Raw genomic sequence first — 6822 nt, forward strand, 5'->3', positions numbered from 1 at the left:
ATGAGAAAGGTGGGGCTAGATGAATCACCAGTTGGAATTAAGATTGCTGGGAGAAATATCAACAGCCTCAGATATGCAGATGATATCACTCTTATGGCAGAAAGTGAAGTGGAACTAAAGAGCCTCTTGATGCAGGTGAAGGAGGAGAGTGCAAAAGTTGGCCTGAAACTCAAAATTAAGAAAACTAAGATCATGGCATCCGGTCCTCTCACTTCCTGGCAAATAGATGGGGAAGAAATGGAGGTAGTGACAGATTTTATTTTCCTCTGCTCCAAGATCACCGCAGATGGGGACTGCAGCCAAGAAATTAAAAGATGCTTGCTCCTGGGGAGAAGAGCAATGGCAAATCTAGGCAGCAAACTAAAAAGGAGAGACATCACCCTGCCAACAAAAGTGCGTATAGTCAAGGTTATGGTTTTCCCAGTTGCAATGTATGACTGTGAAAGCTGAACCATAAGGAACGCTGAGTATCGAAGGATTGAGGCCTTTGAGTTGTGGTGCTGGAGGAGACTCCTGCGAGTCACTTGGACCGCAAGGCAATCAAACCGGTCAGTCCTAGAGGAGATCAACCCTGACTGCTCTTTAGAAGGCCAGATCCTGAAGATGGAACTCAAATACTTTGGCCACCTAATGAGAAGGAAGGACTCCCTGGAGAAGAGCCTAATGCTGGGCACAATGGATGGCAAAAGAAGAAGGGGACGGCAGAGAATGAGGTGGCTAGATGGAGTCACTGAAGCAGCTGGTGTAAGCTTGGGTGGACTCTGGGGGATGGTGGAGGACAGGAAGGCCTGGAGGAATGTTGTCCATGGGGTCGCGATGGGTCGGACACGACTTCAACAACTAACAACAACAATCAGTAGAGAAAGACTGTTTGCGCATGTGTGCATCTGATTGTCGCACATGCGCACGTGTTTGTGTGGTGAGTGGGGAGTGAAATTTTCAGTTCAGCAGACAGACACCAGTTCATATGACAAAGAGGGAAGGAAGGAGAGTTTTAGAGTACTCGCTTGGTGGAGGAGGGAATGTATTTTAAACTCCTTTAGGAATTTTGTTATTACTTTAAAAAAATGTTTGTAGGGGCTTCTCTCTGCAGTTCCTGCCATACGCTGTTCAAGATTCAAAAGAGTGCTCTGTTGTCCCTCTGGTGATCCCTGGCACTGCCTCTAGTGATCTTTTCTCCACCTTGCCAGCCCAAGGGAGCACCAGCAGCCATGGTATGCCTGTAGTCATCTCAGAATCTGAGTAGGAAGTCTTCTTTTTATGTATTGGGTGCGATCCTTGTATGTGTAATGGGCTAAGGAATATGATGCTTGACCCTAAAAGGTAAGACTAAGGGGCTAGAACATGGGTCCTCAAACTACAGCCCGGGAGCCGGAGCCTGCCTGCCATGCCCATGCCTCGAAGTGGGTGCCCGCCTCCGCCTCGCCTCCCCTCGCTGCACCCCCTGCCCTTGCCTCAGCACACGTGCCCACACATGCTGCCCCTGCCCCCATGCCGGCCCGCACACACCACCAGCACCACCTTTCCGGCCCGCGCCCAGCACCGGCAGCTTTCAACTGGAGCCCTGGCAGAAAAGTTTGAGGACCCCTGGGCTACAGGTTGGTGTATAATCATAAGCGGCCTGATTTTTGAGCAGACAACTGGAGATCAGACAACTGGAGACAACTGGAGGAACCTGTGATTGAAGCACAGTCCAAGTTAGAGAGCAGCCCAGATTCAAGGCATAATAGTAGGTGCAAAGTCCAAGCCTAGCACAGGTTTCCAAAGTGAGGCAACAGTAAGGAAAACTGTCTTAATACATACAGACAACATACGCAAAGCAAGTTGCTCAGCTGAGAAGTGCAGAGGTTGGAGCTTTCTAGGGATTTCCAGCCTTGTCACCATTTTCCCATTTTCTAAAAAGGTTGAAATGCCTTTTTGAATGAGCAAAGTAAAATAGGCTGGCACTAATAATTTCAAGATAAAATGAGCTGTCACTGAGAAGGTGGGTCAGCCCTGCTCATTTTGCTTTTGTGCCCCAGCCACTAGAATGTGAACCCCAAGAGCTTCTCCCAGATTGAATTTGTCTCGGGTTGAAAGTGGTTCGGTGCTGCACTTGTTTCTGATCCCTGTAGTTTCCCCCCTATAATTCTAGTTTATAGGTAAGCATTAAACTACAAAAATTGGGAAGTTCTTATGTAAACATTTGCTCTGCATATTCACTACAGCACGAGACTTCTCTAACTGTTGTTTTTCCCATCACAGTAATATTTCAATGATCAGCAAAAATGACCTACAGGTAGCAGTATTCCCTCCACCTATTAAAGGCATAAGAGTCTCCTCCTTGTTCAATTAAGCAAACTGAATTATCACCTTTCTGGTAGTTAAGGGTAACTTAGTGTTATCTACACTGCAAATAATTGCCAACATTTACATGCACTGCCTTTGAAAATTCAAGGACTGCAGTAAGGCATAATGCACTACTATGGGAAGTTAATCATAGCTGCAGTATGAAAAGGACCTCACAGTTTTACCATTTGTTTCCATTACATTATTCTTTCCAGAAAACAAAGGGGGAAATGTGCTATGCATTGCTTTCAGAAGAAAGGTAGTGGAACATCTGCAAAGAGTTCTCTCAGAAAAGTATTTGTTACTATGATGAGATAAACGAGTTATCAGAGCTACTTGAGAATACACCCAGTGACTAACTACATAAGAACAATTCCCACACACAAAAGCAAGCTTGTGTTTTGCTTGGGAGGAGGAGAAAGTGAGGAATCCTGGCAATGTCTCCTTTTGGGCTTTGGGAGGTAATGCTTGTAGAAGTAGGGAGATGACGCGCTTTCAGTCATCTGATTCTAGAAAGGAGAGAGGTCTTGGTATGACTATATATGCAGAAACCCGTAGGTGCAATCCAGTTGAGATGTCCTTAAGCTTATGAGCATACAGGCTTACAAGCTTCCTAGTCAGAGCAGGAACATTTGGCAGAGACAATCTACTCCCTCCCCATTCTTTCCCCTCTGCATTTTCACTTGACGGCCATTTTCAGCCTTATAGCTGGGTTCCTTGGGAAGGATGGGAAGGAAGGTGCAGAGGACACATGATCCATCATAGTTTTTGCAGTCTCCTCCCTCTCCACCCACTAGAATGCACCCTTTACCTGCTTTCCAAGGTCTGATCTTAGAGAGAGAGCCAGCATGGGCTGTCTTTGCACCAGCTGTATGTAGGGGAGGGAGTTCGGAATGCAGCTCTGAGGATGGAGTTCTGTTTCCAGCCTCAGATCTGAGAATCCAAAGTATCATATGGCTTCCCCATAATGGCTAGGGACCAGTTCATTCCTCCCAAGCACAATCCTATGCATGTTTACTTCTGCATGCATACATGGCTGGGAAATGCTGGGAGTTGTAAGACATTTTTCTATCAACACATACATAAGATTGCACTGTAAGCTTTCTTCTTCACAAAACTGTTGCTATGACTAAAGTCAAGGGCTGACTTATGGGAATGCAATGGATTTTTCCAATCACCTACCTTTCCCCCTTCTCCAGAGCTGAATGTTTGTGTTCCCAGCTGCTGAAGAAAGCTCAGTGGTAGCCCTCTTTCTGAGGTTGTAACAGCTACCTCAGGAAAGGTCAGGGAAGGTGGAAATTGTTTTCTGGACAATAAAGAAGACAGAAGGAAGCAGAAGAATTAATAAAATCTAGAAGCCTCACTTGTTCCAGCCCATGGGAAGTTAGGGAAGGTATACATACCAAGTATCCCATCCGGTTCAGAATAACAAAATCAGAAGGATGGGAGGCTGTAAAAGCTTCCATCCCCCTCCTGCCCTGCCTGGCTTTTGTCAGCAGGGCTTTGGACAAAGAGCCTCGCTCTTGGAGCCCTCTGGTGGTCAACACAACAATCCCTAGGAATGTGTCTAATTGTAATCCATAGGATCGCACCCTGTTAATTCTGCTTGAGCAACATTAATTTGGTTTGATCTCTCTTTGACTTTTAATAGCATCAACCATGGTATTCTCCTGGATCAACTCCATGGGCTGGGGCTTTGAAAGTACTGTGTTAAAGTTGTTGAAGTCTTTCTGCGAGGTCAATTTCAAAGAATGATATTGAGTGCCTATTCCTCAGCCCCTTGGCAAGGGAGCTATGCGATTTCATGGGGGGGATGTACTATGTTGTTCCCAGTGTTGTTCAACATCTGTATGAAGTGACTAGGAGTGGCCATTAGGGATTATAGAGCCACGTGCCATCAGTAGGCTGATGACAAACAGCTCTAGTTCCCTGTGACATCTGAATCAAGTGTGGCTGTGCAAGTCCTGGAAAACAGTGATGCATTGGATGAAGGCCAATAAACTGAAGTTAAATCCTGGCATGATGTTTGTGTGTATATAGGGGGGAGGGTTCTTGAGTGTGGGAAATGACTCATTACCTGTTCAGGATCGGATTTGAAATATTACATTCAATAATCTGGTGGTCCAGCATGCCTTTTACCACCTTTGCCTGGATCACCAGCTATTGCCTTTCCTTGGCAGGGAAAGGTCAACCACAGTGGTAGATACTAGGAACTTCAGAACCAGATGGTTGCAATGTGTTCTGTGTGGGGTTGCCTTGAAAACTGGGCCAGAAGCTAGATTTAGTTTGGCTGTTGTCAGCAGTTGCCCTTTCCAGCCTGCAAATCCTTTGCTAAGGGAACTGCACTGGCTCCTGTTCACCAAGCAAGGTGTGAAGTTTTGTTAGTTGTGTATAAGCTCTAAACAGCTTGAATGAGGTTATTTGAGAGTGCTCCTTCTTGTCTACTCAGCCACTGGGGTCATCAGATGGCATGCTTCTGGTGGTTCTGCATGTACCTTATATCCTGTTTGATATCCATCTGAAAAGCCTTCAATGTGGCAGCTTCACTTCGGTGGAACTTCCTAGTACCCAGGAAGACATTAACGCTATATTGTTTCTGGTGGTTCCTAAAAATATTTTTGCTGGAAAAGCCCCTCCTTGGGTGACAGGCCACTTTTTATTGATATGTTTTAATATACTGTTTTAGTCTTTTAATCATTTTGATGTTTGTATTTTATGTTTTACTGTATTTAAGTTGTTGTGCTATCTTGGTTTTTTTAAGCAGGTAAGGCAGTATATAAACATTAGTATTATTAAATCTCTAATACATACACACACACCATACTGCAATGCCTAACTGTAAACACAAATTGAGCAGCTGGAAATGTATGTAGATTGATTTAAAGGAACTAAAAAAGCAAATTGCATTTGTTGAGTGCAAACTTGTTAGATATATAAACCCTGGAGAGTGAATTCATGATTTTACAATGTAAATGTCCAGAAAAACAAATGTTTAAAGTTAAATGGTCTATTTATAACATATTTGTAGCTGTGTTGGCCTACTGGAATAAAAAATGGCAGGAAAATACCTGTATTAGAACCAAATAAAAAAATTACAAAATAGTCAGCAAGATTTCTAGGACCCCTTTTCAGGATGAATGTTACCTTAAATGAAAATTACAAGGGGGGGGGCATGATCAAAAGTCCCAAATGTAGATTATGATGTAATTTCAGAAATGTAGCAAGTTTCATAATTAAAATAGTTTTGTTACCTGATTCATGAGATGCTATGTGTGACACAGAATTATTGTATGCTAGTGGGAGGGGACCTATTGCCCCATGATGTTTGGGTTCTGTCAAGCTATAAACCAGCTGTAAGTAATTTTAGTGACAATTACTTAATACAACACAATAATGCAAATATTTTTTGACAGGATGTTTCTTTTTGTCATCCTGGAACTGAAAAGAAACAGGCTTACAATTTCAGTACTAGCACGGCTGCCATAGCCTTATGTAGCATGGTAAAAGTTTAAACACTTTTACTGGGAACTTGAACTTCTAAAGTAATTGTTCAGAATCACGAAACAGAAATGGTGAATAACTCATATATTTTGTAATTCTAATTTATTACTCTAATTGCTATTATTGTGACCCTGCTGAACAGGGTGAGCTGTGGTGCGTGGGCTCTTTGGCAAGTGGAGACCTTCCTCTTGTGGAAGGTCCTTCTCATACAATGCAGGTCTTGGGGCTCTATTTTTCCTTGCCATCAGGCTTGGGTTTGTCATTTGGAGTCCTGAATGGTTTAGGATTAGCAATAGACTGGGTGCAATAAACTGAAGGTGTTACTATGGAAAATCACCTGATCTAGCTCGCAATCTGTTTTGGATGGTGTTGTCCTCCCACGTAAGGCTCCAGTTTGTAGTGTTTGGAGGTTGTCCTGAATACTATCCTGTTCCTGAATGTCCAAATAGCATTCTTTTATGAAAGTGCCACCTGAACCTTCTCCATGGCAGAGAAAACAAGTTCAGAACACAGCAGCGTAACCGGAAGAGGCTACCTAGAGCATAACACTCCATTTTTGTAACAACTTCATTGGTTGACAGTTGTTTTTCATACCCAATTTAATGGCAACCTTTGACCTCAAAAGGCCTTTGGAACTACAGCAAAGTCTTATTTTAAGGACCATCTTGTCCCACATGAATCTGCCCAATCACCTACAGGATGTTCAGAGGTTTTATGCCATCTTATGTGCGCTTCATGGTTACAGAAGTCTTTTTTTGTCAGAAGCAGTGCCTAAATTATAGAACTCCCATCCCACTTCAAGATACTCTCCTGGTTCCCTAAATGAGAGCTGATACGGTGTGATTTAAACTTCTGGTCAGGGGTTTGGAAGATTTGGGCTCTAGTCCCACTCAGCCTTGAAGCTCCCTGGTGACTTTGGGCTGCTCATTGCCTCTCAGGCCATCAGGCTAACCTACCACATGTGGCTGTTGATGTGAGCATTAAATGCAGAGA

Source organism: Varanus komodoensis, unplaced genomic scaffold (assembly GCF_004798865.1).
Source record: "Varanus komodoensis strain SLA01 unplaced genomic scaffold, ASM479886v1 scaffold5, whole genome shotgun sequence".
Classification (NCBI taxonomy): domain Eukaryota; kingdom Metazoa; phylum Chordata; class Lepidosauria; order Squamata; family Varanidae; genus Varanus; species Varanus komodoensis.